The sequence below is a fragment of the Phyllobates terribilis genome, unplaced genomic scaffold, assembly GCF_046119375.1.
Source record: "Phyllobates terribilis strain yellow unplaced genomic scaffold, ASM4611937v1 Scaffold_2__4_contigs__length_985480577, whole genome shotgun sequence".
Lineage (NCBI taxonomy): Eukaryota > Metazoa > Chordata > Amphibia > Anura > Dendrobatidae > Phyllobates > Phyllobates terribilis.
The window spans coordinates 967012269-967035007 of record NW_027362762.1 but is presented as its reverse complement, the minus strand read 5'-3'; the positions used below and the strand labels follow the sequence as shown (position 1 = coordinate 967035007).

The 22739-nt window shown below is 46.0% G+C and overlaps 1 protein-coding gene across 4 annotated transcripts in view; it reads left to right on the top strand.

Annotated features, from left to right (window-relative positions):
* Positions 1-1652: 1652 nt before the first annotated feature.
* Positions 1653-22739, top strand: part of BOC (BOC cell adhesion associated, oncogene regulated) — a 150543-nt gene continuing 129456 nt past the window's right edge. For 2 of the 4 annotated variants that reach the window (XM_073668658.1, XM_073668659.1), the window contains exon 1: positions 1655-1957. The gene's annotated coding sequence lies outside the window, so the exon portion shown is untranslated. Of the gene's footprint in view, positions 1958-22739 lie in introns of all 4 variants that reach the window. The other 2 variants (XM_073668660.1, XM_073668656.1) reach the window with 2 other exon arrangements.

Genomic DNA, 22739 nt, shown 5'->3' with positions numbered 1-22739 from the left:
TCTGGAGTATAATACAGGATGTAACTCAGGATCAGTAATGTAATGTATGTACACAGTGACTGCAGCAGCAGAATAGTGAGTGCAGCTCTGGAGTAATACAGACTGTAACAGGATCAGTACAGGATAAGAAATCAGAGATGTTGTTATAATTGTATCTATTCTATACAATCTTCTGTGCAATAAGCTCGTCTGTCTCTGTCGTGGATAGTCTGTTACCATTTATAACAGGTATCAGCCTCTCTATCTCACAGAGGATTGTGTAGATTGGATACATTTGTGACAAATCAGAAGAAATCTTAAAAATATTGAAGAATTAAAACACTTAGGCTCTGATTTGTCAAACAGAATTCTGGAGTAAAACCGTTTGAAATATTACAATGTATCAACTTTTGGGGTTTTTATACCAGTGACCGCCAGCTCCATCAATTATTGGAAAAATGGGTGTAGATTTATGTGAGGGGCTGTGGTCGAGCACGACCAGCAAATTCAACATAATTTACTCCCCAAAAGCTGTGTAAATTACAACAGAAATGTATGAATACTTTCTTGGGAGCCTCTTAAAGAGTCTGGGGCATCTTATTGCAGCGCCTAGTTGATCAGGAACGTCATAGTGTAAAGTGTCACAGTCTGCAATCATTTGGAGACAAAGTATATTACAAAGTTACAGAACTGAAGCGCTTGAAGGTTTATTCCCAAAATCACAAGTTGTCTCCTGTTCCCTGGAGGAAGCCGAGTGCAGCACTGGGATATTTCCGGCAGCCCCATGGACAACGTATGGAGCGGAGATCACTCATGTCCCCATCATCCAAGTCAGTGTTATAGAGTCCCATTCTTGGGGTTCCATCTTGGGATTGTTGGGGGTCCCAGCAGTCAGACCCCCCCCACCAGCGATCAGCAAACTATCCACTGGATAGGCGATAAATTATGATTTTGGGATTAATTTGTGATTTTATTTCACAGATTATCACTCCAACCCCCTCGTTTTATTACCAATCTTCCATGGATCACAGTCATGGATGCGGCACTTTACTATTCATCTTTCTCCTTTCTATGTAGTGCAGCGCTCACCAGCCCCTTCATCCTGAGCCTCCTGGTTCATGAATAAAATCCCAGAGCTGCAGTGTATACTGACACATGGATAGTAATAGCAAACGATTTGGGAAGACATAACTGGTAACGATACGGATCTATGCACCATGTATTATCCGGGTCACGACTCGGTTGTATATTTTTGGAATTAGAATGGTTTATCACTCCCGCATAGCAGAGCTGGGCCTGCGCCTTCCTACATTGTCTGCTCCTACTTGCTGCTGTGACCAATGAGTAAAATGTAATGTTTTTGTCCCAAGCAGCTGCACAGACCCCTCATGAATAGTGGGCGGATTACAGGGTCTTTCAGCTACCCCACAAAACCCTGCTGGGGGGAGGGTCCGGCCTGCCATATATACCCCCCCTACATTGACACCACCACCACAGGCTGCAGAACATCATCACCATTACTTTCCTCCACCTCAGACCCTTCATGTGGCTTCATCTGCAATTTGCAGAAACCATAATTCTCAAGTCCTGGGAGTGCAGTGGCCACTTGCTGGATTTCTGCTCTCCTCCTCCTCCTCCTCCACACTGCAGGCTGATGAGGAGGAGAACTTGTGTGTTTTGGTACAAGCCTCCTCTCCTGAGCCTTCCCTTCCCCCCTCTCCCCCTGCTCTCAGAGGGGAGGCTCCTATCCTGCTAAAGAAGGGGATTGTTTTAGGAGCCAGTCATCCAAAAAGAGGCGAGATCCCATCCCCAGAGCAGAGCCCAGGACATGCTCACTTCCTAGAAACTTCCCTCTAACCCAAGGAGCTGCAGAACCAAACTCCAGGAGGGCCCTTTAAATCTGCAGAATCCCAAAATATCTAAATGTATCCATAGGAGAGAGGGATTGCTACACTGTGGACACTTCTGCTTCCTCCTGGTAAGTGCAAAGTTTTGTTTTTTTTCAAGGAAAATTTTTCCATCTTGGAAGACAAATCTCTTGAAGGCCTCCTAGTAATTGCCGGGACGTCGGATTCCTGCATGTTTATCCCACTTCTTTGGGGTCTGCGGAGAGTTTAGCCCCCTGAGGGTTTTCCAGGCCGGGCCTAGTTATCTGGGACTGATGCCGGGATATTCCCTCATGTTGGATCCGGAAGATTTTGCTTCCCGGGACTTTGTGAGGAATAAGGAAACGTTGTATCCGAAGATTGTATAAAGTTCTTTATGTTGTGACGTGACTTTCTGGGGGTCCGCTGGGGGTGATAGTGCTGGGGCAGACATTGTTTTGGGATGTTCTTTTGTCTACTATCGTAGAATTTTTTATTTATTTATTCTTTGCTTTTTCTTTATGTTTAAATTCTCTTTCCTGGAAATGTCAAAAACCATCTTAATCCGTCAGTCCCTCGGTGGTGGGCTACATAGAAAATGTGTTGTATGACATGGAAAGTTGTAAAAGTGAGCAAAATTGCTGGAAAGACCCCCAACAAGAACGGAAGAATTAATTACATTTTAATTACAAATTTAAAGTAAATTATATTGTTAATATTTTAAGACTCTTTTTCTATATATTTTGATTAGCTACAATTTTATTTAATTACAGTAAACATGAAAGATATTGGCTTTTTTATTGAGTTTTTTTTATAGGATTGTTTGTGACATTCCAGAAAGAAAAAGAGAATTAACTTTTTTTAAAAACTTTTTTATCTTTTAGAATTACCATTTGTTATATCAGCAGTTTATTATAGTGACCTCCCTGCGATTATATTATATGACGTGTGTTTATGAGATTGTGATGTAAACTGTATTAATTGGCTGCTTGAGGGACATTAATATTTAAAATATATATTATTAAAAATAATAAATAGATTTTTTTAATGGAACGCGGATTATTATAACATGATAAGAATTTTACATATTTGTTTAGTTTGTGGATTGTTCAAAACTTTTTTTTTTTTTTTTTTGCATCATCCCATAGCATTAGCCTGACGTTTTGCATAGTATGGATACGTTTTTGAATGTTTTTGTGCTTTTTTGCTGCATTGTTTGTACTGGATCTTTTGCTTTGGGATCTTGTTACTTAGAATTCTTGATTCTTCTATCGTTTATTCTTTGGTTTCTGAACCAGTTTTGGGGTCTTGGCCCTGTAATAATTGGGTTGGGGGGTAACGTCTCTGATTTTTCATTGTCATTATGTCTTTTTTTGTGGGTTACTGTATCTGTGGCGTCGTGGCTCATGTATGAAATTCTTCTGGATGACATTTCTGTGGTCTGAGAAAATGGCGCAAAGTTGTATGTTTGTGTTTAAAAATAACCAAAGTATCTTTAATATTTGTGGATGGTATTCGAACGGTAACTACTGCTGAACTACAAGTCCCAGAAGCTCCAGTAACCACTGGTGGCAGATCCCAAGTGTGCAGATAAGAACTGGTGGCAGATCCCAAGTGTCCAGATAAGAAAGTGGGTGCAATCTTCATAAGTGTCATTAGTGGGGTCAAGAGTGATGACAGGCCCCTCAAGAATGGATTTTTTCTCTGTGATGCTGAGTGAGTCCCAATGAGCGGAGAGGATTTTGTCTGATGGAGCAGAGGTGGTTGGATGCAAAGAGCTGATTACCAAATGGACAGAGATGGGTTTGTCTAATGGCTATCCCAAGTTTGCGAGAAGATCTACTTATAGGATGGGGCAGAGCTGATTGCGAAAAGGTAGCAGAGTTAGGTTTGTCACAGTCATGTTGTTTGCATTGGGCAGAGCTGAGTTTGTCTGAAGGTCAGAGTTGATTACAAGATGTAGCAGAGCTGAGTTATTTGAATGGTCCAGTACTGAGCAGGTCTGATAGAACAGAGCTTAGTTTGTTGGGTGGTGAACAGCCATTTAACATATGTAGCAGAGCTAGGTTAGTCACAGAGTCATGCTCTTTGGGTTGGGCAGAGCTGAGTTTGTCTGAAGGTCAGAGTTGATTACAAGATGTAGTAGAGCTGGGTTATTTGGATGGAGCAGAGCTAAGGATGTTGGGTGGTGAATAGCCGTTTAACATATGTAGCAGAGCTAGGTTTGTCACAGAGTCATGCTCTTTGGGTTGGGCAGAGCTGAGTTTGTCTGAAGGTCAGAGTTGATTACGAGATGTAGTAGAGCTTGGTTATTTGGATGGAGCAGAGCTAAGTATGTTGGGTGGTGAATAGCCGTTTAACATATGTAGCAGAGCTAGGTTTGTCACAGAGTCACGTTGTTTGCATTGCTGGGTTATTTGGATGGTTCAGTACTGAGTTGGTCTGATGGAGCAGAGCTCAGTTTGTTGGGTGGTGAATATCAGTTTACCACATGTAGCAGAGCTAGGTTTGTCAGATGGAACAAATGAGTTTTTCTTGGCGACATCACTTAGCCCTGCACGTACTACTATATTAGTAATTAAAGGGTTAAAAGGCACCTCCAGCTCTGCTACACCTGCATAGAGTATATGCTATTACACAACCCAGTCATCTGGGCTCCTCCGCCAGTCACAGACCTGCCCAGACAGCGCCACAGATCACTTTCCTCCATTAGAGATTCGGCGGTGACAGGTGAAATCACCGCTGGATATTTTCCCATAAGTCACCGGGCTGATGATACCTGGAGCCGATGATACAACGTATAGGACTCTGCTGCGCTGGGGGAGGGGCTTCAAAAGTGACAACCGCTGGGTTATTTTATGCCACTCATTGTGGTTGTCACTTCCCCTCCCCCGGTCAGAACCATCTGGGGGTCACTTACTTAATTCCATTGGGTTGATATAAATCAGCCCAGGGTGGAGTCGCCCTTTAAACCCCTCTATGGCCCCTTCCCTTATAATCTGCCCCGTTACCCCCTGAGGTGTCAGTAATAAGGTGCCACTGGTGGAGCAGACCTCAGTGTCACTGGTTTAGGGGGGGGATACAGGGGTGTGAGAATAGACCACAGAGCGGACAAGGTGTATGTATGACCGGAGGACATGGGGGTCCTGGGAGAACACAGGGGGGGCGCAGCCACCAGCGTCTGCAGAGCACCTCTGACATTATTTCCCAGCATGCTCTCTGGGCAGTCAGGGCAGGATGAGGCCTCGGGTGGCATCAATATCTGAAGGAGGGCGTCATTGGTGGTTTTGGGGGCACCTATTAAATGGGATGTCTATTAGTGGTCTACTCCTTCTTAAATACTGACTCGCCCAGTGGACCGGTGGTGTAATAGCGATGCCGCTGCTGTCTGGTGGTCACGTGAATGCTGCAACCAATCATCAACCAATGATTGGCTGCAGTGGTCACGATTGGCTGCAGTGGTCACATGACCTAACAATGTCATATGACCGCCAGGAGACACAGCATCGACATCTCTGGAGGGCACCAGCCCGGAAGCTGATTAGGAGTTGAGTAAATGGACAACCCCTTTAAGTGGGAGCACTTGTATGCAACGTATGCAAATCAGCTCTCTTCTGCAAGGAAATGCAATGTCTCTGAGATCTACCCACTGCTGTAAAAGGGAATGTCCTTACAGGTTTGATATGCCCCTTTAATACTGACTGGTGGGTGACACTTGGCGTCCAGAGTCCCATCACCACATGTAATGTTAATCCTCACCCATGGCGGCAAAAAAAAAAATCCCGCACCATGTTTTCCTCGCTCCGTTGCTTTCTGTGAGAGTCCTCTTGTTAAGATCTCTGCTATGAAATAAATGATAAGCGAGCGGCGCCATCAGTGGGGGCAGCGTCTTCTCTGAGTTTCATCGGAGCGTTCTGGGCCCAAGAGCTGACAATCTACAGAAGGGAATGGCGCCGCCTCTCAGGTGGGTCCCAGTAATGTTCTATGATGCAGAAATTTCCATCTCGTCTCTGATTAGAATTTATGAGATGATTTCAGCCCGAAGTCAAACGAGGACAGAGGCGCGATTAACTATTCCCGTGCCGGCCGCCTGCCAGGGCGCTCACACCCCGATCTCTCCTCACTGGCTGCAATCTGACACGTTCCCCTTCGCACTGGATTATTTTTGGGGTCAGATGTAGCAGAGCCGAGATTCCTATAATGTGCACACATGTGGACATCGTGGCTCTTATATAAAGGGCCCTTAAAAAATTCTGTCGAATTGTATCCAAATATTGCTCCCTTGTTAGATGACGGGGGGATATGGCGGCACTATAACTTGTAACCTCAGCTATGGTGTATCCAGCAGTTGTCATCACCCATCCCCCGCTCCGCAGATCATCTATAAAACATTGTTCTGCAGGGGCAGAAACTATTTTTGCAAATTTATTAAAAAAGAAAAGCTGAAATCTCACATGGTCATAAGTATTCAGCCCCTTCGCACAGTATTGAGTAGAAGCCCCCTTTTGAGCTAGTACAGCCATGAGTCTTCTTGGGAATGATGCAACAAGTTTTTCACCCCTGGATTTGGGGGTCCTCGGCCATTCTTCCTTGCAGATCCTCTCCAGTGCCGTCAGGTTGGATGGTGAACGTTGGTGGACAGCCATTTTCAGGTCTCTCCAGAGATGCTCAATCGGGTTTAGGTCAGGGCTCTGGCTGGGCCAGTCAAGAATGGTCACAGAGTTGTTCTGAAGCCACTCCTTTGTTATTTTAGCTGTGTGCTTAGGGTCATTGTCTTGTTGGAAGGTGAACCTTCGGCCAAGTCTGAGGTCCACAGCACTCTGGAAGAGGTTTTCATCCAGGATATCTCTTGTACTTGGCCGCATTCATGTTTCCTTCAATTGCAACCAGTCGTCCTGTCCCTGCAGCTGAAAAACACCCCCATAGCATGATGCTGCCACCACCATGTTTCACTGTTGGGATTGTATTGGGCAGGTGATGAGCAGTGCCTGGTTTTCTCCCCACATACCTCTTAGAATTATCACCAAAAAGTTCTATCTTCATCTCATCAGACCAGAGAATCTTATTTCTCATAGTCTGGGAATCCTTCATGTGTTTTTGAGCAAACTCTATGCGGGCTTTCATATGTCTTGCACTGAGGAGAGGCTTCCGTCAGGCCACTCTGCCATAAAGGTCCGACTGGTGGAGGGCTGCAGTGATAGTTGACTTTGTGGAACTTTGTCCCATCTCCCTCCTGCATCTCTGGAGCTCAGCCACAGTGATCTTGGGGTTCTTCTTTACCTCTCTCACCAAGGCTCTTCTCCCACGATTGCTCAGTTTGGCTGGACGGCCAGGTCTAGGAAGACTTCTGGTGGTCCCAAACTTCTTACATTTTAGGATTATGGAGGCCACTGTGCTCTTAGGAACCTTGAGTAATGCAGAAATTCCTTTGTAACCTTGGCCAGATCTGTACCTTGCCACAATTCTGTCTCAGCTCCTTGGGCAGTTCCTTTGAGCTCATGATTCTCATTTGGTCTGACATGCACTGTGAGCTGTGGGGTCTTATATAGACAGGTGTGTGCCTTTCCAAATCAAGTCCTATCAGTTTAATTAAACACAGCTGGACTCCAATGAAGGAGTAAAACCATCTCAAGGAGGATCACAAGGAAATGGACAGCATGTGACTTAAATATGAGTGTCTGAGCAAAGGGTCTGAATACTTATGACCATGGGATATTTCAGTTTTTCTTTTTTAATAAATTTGCAAAAATTTCTAGATTTCTGTTTTTTTTCAGTCAATATGGGGTGCAGAGTGTACTTTACTGAGAAAAAAATGAACTTTTTAGAATTTATCAAATGGCTGCAATGAAACAAAGAGTGAAAAATGTAAAGGGGTCTGAATACTTTCCGTACCCACTGTAGGTGCTGTATTGTGTATATACTATATACAGTACAGACCAAAAGTTTGGACACACCTTCTCATTTAAAGATTTTTCTGTATTTTCATGACTATGAAAATTGTACATTCACACTGAAGGCATCAAAACTATGAATTACCACATGTGGAATTATATACTTACCAAAAAAGTGTGAAACAACTGAAAATATGTCTTATATTCTAGGGTCTTCACAGTAGCCACCTTTTGCTTTGATGACTGCTTTGCACACTCTTGGCATTCTCTTGATGAGCTTCAAGAGGTAGTAACCAGAAATGGTCTTCCAACAATCTTGAAGGAGTTCCCAGAGATGCTTAGCACTTGTTGGCCCTTTTGCCTTCACTCTGCGGTCCAGCTCACCCCAAACCATCTCGATTGGGTTCAGGTCTGGTGACTGTGGAGGCCAAGTCATCTGGCGTAGCACCCCATCACTCTCCTTCTTGGTCAAATAGCCCTTACACAGCCTGGAGGTGTTTGGGGTCATTGTCCTGTTGAAAAATAAATTATGGTCCAACTAAACGCAAACCGGATGGAATAGCATGCCGCTGCAAGATGCTGTGGTAGCCATGCTGGTTCAGTATGCCTTCAATTTTGAATAAATCCCCAACAGTGTCACCAGCAAAGCCCCCCCACACCATCACACCTCCTCCTCCATGCTTCACGGTGGGAACCAGGCATGTAGAGTCCGTCCGTTCACCTTTTCTGCGTCGCACAAAGACACGGTGGTTGGAACCAAAGATCTCAAATTTGGACTCATCAGACCAAAGCACAGATTTCGACTGGTCTAATGTCCATTCCTTGTGTTCTTTAGCCCAAACAAGTCTCTTCTGCTTGTTGCCTGTCCTTAGCAGTGGTTTCCTAGCAGCTATTTTACCATGAAGGCCTGCTGCACAAAGTCTCCTCTTAACAGTTGTTGTAGAGATGTGTCTGCTGCTAGAACTCTGTGTGGCATTGACCTGGTCTCTAATCTGAGCTGCTGTTAACCTGAGATTTCTGAGGCTGGTGACTCGGATAAACTTATCCTCAGAAGCAGAGGTGACTCTTGGTCTTCCTTTCCTGGGGCGGTCCTCATGTGAGCCAGTTTCTTTGTAGCGCTTGATAGTTTTTACAACTGCACTTGGGGACACTTTCAAAGGTTTCCCAATTTTTCGCACTGACTGACCTTCATTTCTTAAAGTAATGATGGCCACTCGTTTTTCTTTACTTACAGTAACTGCTTTTTTCTTGCCATAATACAAATTCTAACAGTCTATTCAGGAGGACTATCAGCTGTGTATCCACCAGACTTCTGCACAACACAACTGATGGTCCCAACCCCATTTATAAGGCAAGAAATCCCACTTATTAAACCTGACAGGGCACACCTGTGAAGTGAAAACCATTTCTGGTTACTACCTCTTGAAACTCATCAAGAGAATGCCAAGAGTGTGCAAAGCAGTCATCAAAGCAAAAGGTGGCTACTGTGAAGAACCTAGAATATAAGACATATTTTCAGTTGTTTCACACTTTTTTGTTAAGTATATAATTCCACATGTGATAATTCATAGTTTTGATGCCTTCAGTGTGAATGTACAATTTTCAAAGTCATGAAAATACAGAAAAATCTTTAAATGAGAAGGTGTGTCCAAACTTCTGGTCTGTACTGTACACAGGCTTTGTGTATATACAAGCTTCGTTTCTATATACTATATACACAGGCGTTGCGTGTATATACTATATATAGGCGCGGTGTGTGTATACTATATAGATGCTGTGTATATACTATATATATATATACAGTGGTGGCCAAAAGTATTGGCACCCCGGCAATTCTGTCAGATAATACTCCGTTTCTTCCTGAAAATGTTTGCAATCACAAATTCTTTCGTCTTATTATCTTCATTTAATTTGCTTGCAAGGAAAAAACACAAAAGAGAACGAAGCAAAAATCAAATCATTGATCATTTCACACAAAACTCCAAAAATGGGCCAGACAAAAGTATTGGCACCCTCAGCCTAATACTTGGTTGCACAACCTTTAGCCAAAATAACTGCGAACAACCGCTTCCGGTAACCATCAATGAGTTTCTTACAATGCTCTGCTGGAATTGTAGACCATTCTTCTTTGGCAAACTGCTCCAGGTCCCTGATATTTGAAGGGTGCCTTCTCCAAACTGCCATTTTGAGATCTCTCCACAGGTGTTCTATGGGATTCAGGTCTGGACTCATTGCTGGCCACCTTAGAAGTCTCCAGTGCTTTCTCTCAAACCATTTTATAGTGCTTTTGGAAGTGTGTTTTGGGTCATTGTCCTGCTGGAAGACCCATGACCTCTGAGGGAGACCCAGCTTTCTCACACTGGGCCCTACATTATGCTGCAAAATTTGTTGGTAGTCTTCAGACTTCATAATGCCATGCACACGGTCAAGCAGTCCAGTGCCAGAGGCAGCAAAGCAACCCCAAAACATCAGGGAACCTCCGCCATGTTTGACTGTAGGGACCGTGTTCTTTTCTTTGAATGCCTCTTTTTTTTTCCTGTACACTCTATGTTGATGCTTTTTCCCATCTACTTTTGTCTCATCTGACCAGAGAACATTCTTCCAAAATGTTTTAGGCTTTCTCAGGTAAGTTTTGGCAAACTCCAGCCTGGCTTTTTTATGTCTCGGGGTAAGAAGTGGGGTCTTCCTGGGTATCCTACCATACAGTCCCTTTTCATTCAGACGCCGACGGATAGTACGGGTTGACACTGTTGTACCCTCGGACTGCAGGGCAGCTTTAACTTGTTTGGATGTTAGTCGAGGTTCTTTATCCACCATCCGCACAATCTTGCGTTGAAATCTCTCGGCAATTTTTCTTTTCCGTCCACATCTAGGGAGGTTAGCCACAGTGCCATGGGCTTTACACTTCTTGATGACACTGTGCATGGAAGACACAGGAACATTCAGGTCTTTGGAGATGGACTTGTAGCCTTGAGATTGCTCATGCTTCCTCACAATTTGGTTTCTCAAGTCCTCAGACAGTTGTTTGGTCTTCTTTCTTTCCTCCATGCTCAATGTGGTCACACAAGGACACAGGACAGAGGTTGAGTCAACTTTAATCCATGTTAACTGGCTGCAAGTGTGATTTAGTTATTGCCAACACCTGTTAGGTGCCACAGGTAAGTTACAGGTGCTGTTAATTACACGAATTAGAGAAGCATCACAGGATTTTTCAAACAGTGCCAATACTTTTGTCCACGCCCTTTTTTAGGTTTGGTGTGGAATTATATCCAATTTGGCTTTAGGACAATAATTTTTGTGTTTTTTCATTGAAGACAAATTAAATGAAGAGAATAAGACCAAAGAATTTGTGATTGCAATCATTTTCAGGAAGAAACTGAGTATTATCTGACAGAATTGCAGGGGTGCCAATACTTTTGGCCACCACTGTATGTGCGGCGTATATACTATATATAGGTGTTGTGTGTATATACTATATATAGACACTGAGTATTTTCTATATAGAGGCATCATTTGTACATACTAAATCTAGGTTCTATGTGTGTATATACTATATTAGAGGTGCTGTGTGTATATTATATACGCTGTATATATGCTAAATAGGTGCCGTACTATATACAGGCGTTGTGTGTATACTATACATAGGTGGTGTGTATATACTATATGTTGGCGCTGTGTGTATATACTATATATACCGGGGTCGTGTGTGTATATCCCATATATAAAGGCATCATGTGTGTATATACTGTATATTAAGGCGCAGTGTATGTAATATATATATAGGTGAGGTCTATATACTGTATATATGTGTGGTGTATTTACTATATATAGGTGGTGTGTATATACTATATATACAGGCGCTGTGTGTGTATATACTATATATAGGCGCTATGTGTATATACTATATACAGGCGCTGTGTGTGTATATACTATATATAGGCGCTATGTGTATATACTATATACAGGCGCTGTGTGTGTATATACTATATATAGGCGCTATGTGTATATACTATATACAGGCGCTGTGTGTGTATATGCTATATATACAGGTGTTGTGTGTACACTATATATACAGGCGCTGTGTGTGTATATACTATATATAGGCGCTATGTGTATATACTATATACAGGCGTTGTGTGTGTATATGCTATATATACAGGTGTTGTGTGTACACTATATATACAGGCGCTGTGTGTGTATATACTATATATAGGCGCTATGTGTATATACTATATACAGGCGCTGTGTGTGTATATACTATATATAGGCGCTATGTGTATATACTATATACAGGCGCTGTGTGTGTATATGCTATATATACAGGTGTTGTGTGTACACTATATATACAGGCGCTGTGTGTGTATATACTATATATAGGCGCTATGTGTATATACTATATACAGGCGTTGTGTGTGTATATGCTATATATACAGGTGTTGTGTGTACACTATATATACAGGCGCTGTGTGTGTATATACTATATATAGGCGCTATGTGTATATACTATATACAGGCGCTGTGTGTGTATATGCTATATATACAGGCGTTGTGTGTGTACACTATATATATACAGGCGTTGTATGTGTGTATATACTATATACAGGCGCTGTGTATATACTGTTTATGGTGCGGTATTTTACACTGCTGGGCCGCAGGGTGAGATCTGCGCACGATGGCGGACACTTTCCTGCTCCATCATTGATCTGGATGATTTTTCTTTGTCATCTCTGTATAACGCTATTCCAGCTATTTACGGGTCCGGGGGGGTTATTGTGCCCCCTGGCGCTCACACCGGGCGCAGTATTGGTTTCCTGTAGGATCATTGCGCTCCGTGGTAATAATAGGATGGATCCTCACTGCGGCCTCCAGCTGCGGTAATAAACGCCGCCATTGTCTGCGGCTTCTCGTGTGTCGCCCAGAAGTGTCGCGTATAATGTCCTATAATGTCCTATAATGTCCTATAATGCCGCAGCAGGACAGGACGCCTCGTAATGTCCGGAGCAGCAGCCACATCCTCCAGGCGGAGAAGCCACAGCCCGGCCTGAGGGTGCTGCTGACCCCATCCCCCGGTCACCTGGAGCCGCAGACCCCAAACCCCAGACCGCTCCAGGGAGGGGAAACCACTGTCACCGAGGACCGGCCTCCTCCTAGTCACAGACCGCAGGCACATTCCGATAATCCGGCACACAGAGGAGCAATCCCATACACCTCATATATCACCGGAACGCCTGATAATCCGGCACAGAGAGCAGCAATCCTATACACCCTATACAGTTTTATGAAAAAGTTTGGGCACCCCTATTAATCTTAAGCTTAATGTTTTATAAAAATTGGTGTTTTTGCAGCAGCTATTTCAGTTTGATCTATGTAATAACTGTTGGACACAGTAATGTTTCTGCCTTGAAATGAGGTTTATTGTACTAACAGAAAATGTGCAATCTGCATTCAAACAAAATTTGACAGGTGCATAAGTATGGGCACCTCACCAGAAAAGTGACATTAATGTTTAGTAGATCCTCCTTTTGCCTCTAGTCGCTTCCTGTAGCTTTTAATGAGTTCCTGGATCCTGGATGAAGGTATTTTTGACCATTCCTCTTTACAAAACAATTCCAGTTCAGTTAAGTTTGATGGTCGCCGAGCATGGACAGCCCTCTTCCAATGATCCCACAGATGTTCAATGATATTCAGGTCTGGGGACTGGGATGGCCATTCCAGAACATTGTAATTGTTCCTCTGCATGAATGCCTGAGTAGATTTGGAGCGGTGTTTTGGATCATTGTCTTGCTGAAAGATCCATCCCCTGCGTAACTTCAACTTTATCACTGATTCTTGAACATTATTGTCAAGAATCTGCTGATACTGAGTGGAATCCATGCGTCCCTCAACTTTAACAAGATTCCCAGTGCCGGCATTGACCACACAGCCCCAAAGCATGATGGAACCTCCACCAAATTTTACTGTAGGTAGCAAGTGTTTTTCTTGGAATGCTGTGTGTTTTTGCCGCCATGCATAACGCCTTTTTGTATGACCAAACAACTCAATCTTGGTTTCATCAGTCCACAGGACCTTCTTCCAGAAAGAAATTGGCTTCTCCAAATGTGCTTTTGCATACCTCAGCCGACTCTGTTTGTGGCGTGCTTGCAGAAACGGCTTCTTTCGCATCACTCTCCCATACAGCTTCTCCTTGTGCAAAGTGCGTTGTATAGTTGACCGATGCACAGTGACACCATCTGCAGCAAGTTGATGCTGCAGCTCTCTGGAGGTGGTCTGAGGATTGTCCTTGACTGATCTCACCATTCTTCTTCTCTGCCTTTCTGATGTTTTTCTTGGCCTGCCACTTCTGGCCTTAACAAGAACTGTCCCTGTGTTCTTCCATTTCCTTACTATGTTCCTCACAGTGGAAACTGACAGGTTAAATCTCTGAGACAGCTTTTTGTATCCTTCCCCTGAACAACTATGTTGAATAATCTTTGTTTTCAGATCATTTGACAGTTGTTTTGAGGAGCCCATGATGCCACTCTTCAGAGGAGATTCAAACAGGAGAACAACTTGCAAGTGGCCACTTTAAGTAGCTTTCCTCATGATTGCATACACCTGGCTATAAAGTTCAAAGCTCAATGAGGTTACAAAACCAAAAAAAGTGCTTTAGTAAGTCAGTAAAAAGTAGGTAGGAGTATTTAAATTTAGTTTGAATGCAGATCTTAAGATTAATAGGGGTGCCCAAACTTTTTCATATAACTGTATATCACCAGAGCGCCTGATAATCCGGCACAGAGAGGAGCAATCCTATACACCCCATATATCACCAGAGCGCCTGATAATCGGGCACAGACAGGAGGAATCCTATACACCCCATATATCAACAGAGCGCCTGATAATCCGGCACAGAGAGGAGGAATCCTATACACCCCATATATCACCAGAGCGCCTGATAATCCGGCACAGAGAGCAGCAATCCCATACACCTCATATATCACCAGAGCGCCTGATAATCGGGCACAGAGAGGAGGAATCCTATACACCCCATATATCACCAGAGCGCCTGATAATCCGGCACAGAGAGGAGGAATCCTATACACCCCATATATCACCAGAGCGCCTGATAATCCGGCACAGAGAGCAGCAATCCCATACACCTCATATATCACCAGAGCGCCTGATAATCCGGGACAGAGAGCAGCAATCCTATACACCCCATATATCACCAAAGCACCTGATAATCCGGCACAGAGAGGAGGAATCCTATACACCCCATATATCACCAGAGCGCCTGATAATCCGGCACAGAGAGCAGCAATCCCATACACCTCATATATCACCAGAGCACCTGATAATCCGGCACAGAGAGGAGCAATCCTGTACACCCCATATATCACCAGAGCGTCTGATAATCCGGCACAGAGAGGAGCAATCCTATACACCCCATATATCACCAGAGCGCCTGATAATCCGGCACAGAGAGCAGCAATCCTGTACACCCCATATATCACCAGAGCGTCTGATAATCCGGCACAGAGAGGAGCAATCCTATACACCCCATATATCACCAGAGCGCCTGATAATCGGGCACAGACAGGAGGAATCCTATACACCCCATATATCAACAGAGCGCCTGATAATCCGGCACAGAGAGGAGGAATCCTATACACCCCATATATCACCAGAGCGCCTGATAATCCGGCACAGAGAGCAGCAATCCCATACACCTCATATATCACCAGAGCGCCTGATAATCGGGCACAGAGAGGAGGAATCCTATACACCCCATATATCACCAGAGCGCCTGATAATCCGGCACAGAGAGGAGGAATCCTATACACCCCATATATCACCAGAGCGCCTGATAATCCGGCACAGAGAGCAGCAATCCCATACACCTCATATATCACCAGAGCGCCTGATAATCCGGGACAGAGAGCAGCAATCCTATACACCCCATATATCACCAAAGCACCTGATAATCCGGCACAGAGAGGAGGAATCCTATACACCCCATATATCACCAGAGCGCCTGATAATCCGGCACAGAGAGCAGCAATCCCATACACCTCATATATCACCAGAGCGCCTGATAATCCGGCACAGAGAGCAGCAATCCTATACACCCCATATATCACCAGAGCACCTGATAATCCGGCACAGAGAGGAGCAATCCTGTACACCCCATATATCACCAGAGCGTCTGATAATCCGGCACAGAGAGGAGCAATCCTATACACCCCATATATCACCAGAGCACCTGATAATCCGGCACAGAGAGCAGCAATCCTGTACACCCCATATATCACCAGAGCGTCTGATAATCCGGCACAGAGAGGAGGAATCCTATACACCTCATATATCACCAGAGCGTCTGATAATCCGGCACAGAGAGGAGCAATCCTATACACCCCATATATCACCGGAGCGCCTGATAATCCGGCACAGAGAGGAGCAATCCTATACACCCCATATATCACTAGAGCGCCTGATAATCGGGCACAGAGAGGAGGAATCCTGTACACCCCATATATCACCAGAGCGCCTGATAATCCGGCACAGAGAGGAGCAATCCTATACACCTCATATATCACCGGAGCGCCTGATAATCCGGCACAGAGAGCAGCAATCCTATACACCCCATATATCACCAGAGCGCCTGATAATCCGACACAGAGAGGAGCAATCCTATACACCTCATATATCACCGGAGCGCCTGATAATCCGGCACAGAGAGCAGCAATCCTATACACCCCATATATCACCAGAGCGCCTGATAATCCGGCACAGAGAGGAGCAATCCTATACACCCCATATATCACCAGAGCACCTGATAATCCGGCACAGAGAGGAGCAATCCTATACACCCCATATATCACCAGAGCGCCTGATAATCCGGCACAGAGAGGAGCAATCCTGTACACCCCATATATCACCAGGGCGCCTGATAATCCGGCACAGAGAGGAGCAATCCTATACACCCCATATATCACCAGAGCGCCTGATAATCCGGCACAGAGAGCAGCAATCCCATACACCTCATATATCACCAGAGAGCCTGATAATCGGGCACAGAGAGGAGGAATCCTATACACCCCATATATCACCAGAGCGCCTGATAATCCGGCACAGAGAGGAGGAATCCTATACACCCCATATATCACCAGAGCGCCTGATAATCCGGCACAGAGAGCAGCAATCCCATACACCTCATATATCACCAGAGCGCCTGATAATCCGGCACAGAGAGCAGCAATCCTATACACCCCATATATCACCAAAGCACCTGATAATCCGGCACAGAGAGGAGCAATCCTGTACACCCCATATATCACCAGGGCGCCTGATAATCCGGCACAGAGAGGAGCAATCCTATACACCCCATATATCACCAGAGCGCCTGATAATCCGGCACAGAGAGCAGCAATCCCATACACCTCATATATCACCAGAGAGCCTGATAATCGGGCACAGAGAGGAGGAATCCTATACACCCCATATATCACCAGAGCGCCTGATAATCCGGCACAGAGAGGAGGAATCCTATACACCCCATATATCACCAGAGCGCCTGATAATCCGGCACAGAGAGCAGCAATCCCATACACCTCATATATCACCAGAGCGCCTGATAATCCGGCACAGAGAGCAGCAATCCTATACACCCCATATATCACCAAAGCACCTGATAATCCGGCACAGAGAGGAGGAATCCTATACACCCCATATATCACCAGAGCACCTGATAATCCGGCACAGAGAGCAGCAATCCCATACACCTCATATATCACCAGAGCGCCTGATAATCCGGCACAGAGAGGAGGAATCCTATACACCCCATATATCACCAGAGCACCTGATAATCCGGCACAGAGAGCAGCAATCCCATACACCTCATATATCACCAGAGCGCCTGATAATCCGGCACAGAGAGCAGCAATCCCATACACCTCATATATCACCAGAGCACCTGATAATCCGGCACAGAGAGGAGCAATCCTGTACACCCCATATATCACCAGAGCGTCTGATAATCCGGCACAGAGAGGAGCAATCCTATACACCCCATATATCACCAGAGCACCTGATAATCCGGCACAGAGAGCAGCAATCCTGTACACCCCATATATCACCAGAGCGTCTGATAATCCGGCACAGAGAGGAGCAATCCTGTACACCCCATATATCACCGGAGCGCCTGATAATCGGGCACAGAGAGGAGCAATCCTGTACACCCCATATATCACCGGAGCGCCTGATAATCGGGCACAGAGAGGAGCAATCCTGTACACCCCATATATCACTAGAGCGCCTGATAATCCGGCACAGAGAGGAGCAATCCTATACACCCCATATATCACCAGAGCACCTGATAATCCGGCACATAGAGGAGCAATCCTATACACCCCATATATCACCAGAGCACCTGATAATCCGGCACATAGAGGAGCAATCCTATACACCCCATATATCACTAGAGCACCTGATAATCCGGCACAGAGAGGAGCAATCCTATACACCCCATATATCACCAGAGCGCCTGATAATCCGGCACAGAGAGGAGCAATCCTGTACACCCCATATATCACCAGAGCACCTGATAATCCGGCGCAGAGAGCAGCAATCCTATACACCCCATATATCACCAGAGCGCCTGATAATCCGGCACAGAGAGGAGGAATCCTATACACCCCATATGTCACCAGAGCGCCTGATAATCCGGCACAGAGAGGAGCAATCCTATACACCCCATATATCACCAGAGCGCCTGATAATCCGGCACAGAGAGGAGCAATCCTATACACCCCATATATCACCAGAGCGCCTGATAATCCGGCACAGAGAGGAGCAATCCTATACACCCCATATATCACCAGAGCGCCTGATAATCCGGCACAGAGAGGAGCAATCCTATACACCCCATATATCACCAGAGCGCCTGATAATCCGGCACAGAGAGGAGCAATCCTGTACACCCCATATATCACCAGAGCGCCTGATAATCCGGCACAGAGAGGAGCAATCCTATACACCCCATATATCACCAGAGCGCCTGATAATCCGGCACAGAGAGGAGCAATCCTATACACCCCATATATCACCAGAGCGCCTGATAATCCGGCACAGAGAGGAGCAATCCTGTACACCCCATATATCACCAGAGCGCCTGATAATCCGGCACAGAGAGGAGCAATCCTATACACCCCATATATCACCGGAGCACCTGATAATCCGGCACAGAGAGCAGCAATCCTATATACCCCATATATCACCAGAGCACCTGATAATCCGGCACAGAGAGCAGCAATCCTATACACCCCATATATCACCAGAGCGCCTGATAATCCGGCACAGAGAGGAGCAATCCTGTACACCCCATATATCACCAGAGCGCCTGATAATCCGGCACAGAGAGGAGCAATCCTATACACCCCATATATCACCAGAGCGCCTGATAATCCGGCACAGAGAGGAGCAATCCTATACACCCCATATATCACCAGAGCGCCTGATAATCCGGCACAGAGAGGAGCAATCCTATACACCCCATATATCACCAGAGCGTCTGATAATCCGGCACAGAGAGGAGCAATCCTATACACCCCATATATCACCAGAGCGCCTGATAATCCGGCACAGAGAGGAGCAATCCTATACACCCCATATATCACCAGAGCGCCTGATAATCCGGCACAGAGAGGAGCAATCCTATACACCCCATATATCACCAGAGCACCTGATAATCCGGCACAGAGAGGAGCAATCCTATATACCCTATATATCACCGGAGCACCTGATAATCCGGCACAGAGAGGAGCAATCCCATACACCTCATATATCACCAGAGCGCCTGATAATCCGGCACAGAGAGGAGCAATCCTATACACCCCATATATCACCAGAGCGCCTGATAATCCGGCACAGAGAGGAGCAATCCTGTACACCCCATATATCACCAGGGCGCCTGATAATCCGGCACAGAGAAGAGCAATCCTATACACCCCATATATCACCAGAGCGCCTGATAATCCGGCACAGAGAGCAGCAATCCCATACACCTCATATATCACCAGAGAGCCTGATAATCGGGCACAGAGAGGAGGAATCCTATACACCCCATATATCACCAGAGCGCCTGATAATCCGGCACAGAGAGGAGGAATCCTATACACCCCATATATCACCAGAGCGCCTGATAATCCGGCACAGAGAGCAGCAATCCCATACACCTCATATATCACCAGAGCGCCTGATAATCCGGCACAGAGAGCAGCAATCCTATACACCCCATATATCACCAAAGCACCTGATAATCCGGCACAGAGAGGAGCAATCCTGTACACCCCATATATCACCAGGGCGCCTGATAATCCGGCACAGAGAGGAGCAATCCTATACACCCCATATATCACCAGAGCGCCTGATAATCCGGCACAGAGAGCAGCAATCCCATACACCTCATATATCACCAGAGAGCCTGATAATCGGGCACAGAGAGGAGGAATCCTATACACCCCATATATCACCAGAGCGCCTGATAATCCGGCACAGAGAGGAGGAATCCTATACACCCCATATATCACCAGAGCGCCTGATAATACGGCACAGAGAGCAGCAATCCCATACACCTCATATATCACCAGAGCGCCTGATAATCCGGCACAGAGAGCAGCAATCCTATACACCCCATATATCACCAAAGCACCTGATAATCCGGCACAGAGAGGAGGAATCCTATACACCCCATATATCACCAGAGCACCTGATAATCCGGCACAGAGAGCAGCAATCCCATACACCTCATATATCACCAGAGCGCCTGATAATCCGGCACAGAGAGGAGGAATCCTATACACCCCATATATCACCAGAGCACCTGATAATCCGGCACAGAGAGCAGCAATCCCATACACCTCATATATCACCAGAGCGCCTGATAATCCGGCACAGAGAGGAGGAATCCTATACACCCCATATATCACCAGAGCGCCTGATAATCCGGCACAGAGAGCAGCAATCCCATACACCTCATATATCACCAGAGCACCTGATAATCCGGCACAGAGAGGAGCAATCCTGTACACCCCATATATCACCAGAGCGTCTGATAATCCGGCACAGAGAGGAGCAATCCTATACACCCCATATATCACCAGAGCACCTGATAATCCGGCACAGAGAGCAGCAATCCTGTACACCCCATATATCACCAGAGCGTCTGATAATCCGGCACAGAGAGGAGCAATCCTATACACCCCATATATCACCGGAGCGCCTGATAATCGGGCACAGAGAGGAGCAATCCTATACACCCCATATATCACTAGAGCGCCTGATAATCGGGCACAGAGAGGAGCAATCCTATACACCCCATATATCACCAGAGCGCCTGATAATCCGGCACAGAGAGGAGCAATCCTATACACCCCATATATCACCAGAGCACCTGATAATCCGGCACATAGAGGAGCAATCCTATACACCCCATATATCACTAGAGCACCTGATAATCCGGCACAGAGAGGAGCAATCCTATACACCCCATATATCACCAGAGCGCCTGATAATCCGGCACAGAGAGGAGCAATCCTGTACACCCCATATATCACCAGAGCACCTGATAATCCGGCGCAGAGAGCAGCAATCCTATACACCCCATATATCACCAGAGCGCCTGATAATCCGGCACAGAGAGGAGGAATCCTATACACCCCATATGTCACCAGAGCGCCTGATAATCCGGCACAGAGAGGAGCAATCCTATACACCCCATATATCACCAGAGCGCCTGATAATCCGGCACAGAGAGCAGCAATCCTATGCACCTCATATATCACCAGAGCGCCTGATAATCCGGCACAGAGAGGAGCAATCCTATACACCCCATATATCACCAGAGCGCCTGATAATCCGGCACAGAGAGGAGCAATCCTATACACCCCATATATCACCAGAGCGCCTGATAATCCGGCACAGAGAGGAGCAATCCTGTACACCCCATATATCACCAGAGCGCCTGATAATCCGGCACAGAGAGCAGCAATCCTGTACACCCCATATATCACCAGAGCGCCTGATAATCCGGCACAGAGAGGAGCAATCCTATACACCCCATATATCACCAGAGCGCCTGATAATCCGGCACAGAGAGGAGCAATCCTGTACACCCCATATATCACCAGAGCGCCTGATAATCCGGCACAGAGAGGAGCAATCCTATACACCCCATATATCACCGGAGCACCTGATAATCCGGCACAGAGAGCAGCAATCCTATATACCCCATATATCACCAGAGCACCTGATAATCCGGCACAGAGAGCAGCAATCCTATACACCCCATATATCACCAGAGCGCCTGATAATCCGGCACAGAGAGGAGCAATCCTGTACACCCCATATATCACCAGAGCGCCTGATAATCCGGCACAGAGAGGAGCAATCCTATACACCCCATATATCACCAGAGCGCCTGATAATCCGGCACAGAGAGGAGCAATCCTATACACCCCATATATCACCAGAGCGCCTGATAATCCGGCACAGAGAGGAGCAATCCTATACACCCCATATATCACCAGAGCGTCTGATAATCCGGCACAGAGAGGAGCAATCCTATACACCCCATATATCACCAGAGCGCCTGATAATCCGGCACAGAGAGGAGCAATCCTATACACCCCATATATCACCAGAGCGCCTGATAATCCGGCACAGAGAGGAGCAATCCTATACACCCCATATATCACCAGAGCACCTGATAATCCGGCACAGAGAGGAGCAATCCTATATACCCTATATATCACCGGAGCACCTGATAATCCGGCACAGAGAGGAGCAATCCCATACACCTCATATATCACCAGAGCGCCTGATAATCCGGCACAGAGAGGAGCAATCCTATACACCCCATATATCACCAGAGCGTCTGATAATCCGGCACAGAGAGGAGCAATCCTATACACCCCATATATCACCAGAGCACCTGATAATCCGGGACAGAGAGGAGCAATCCTATACACCC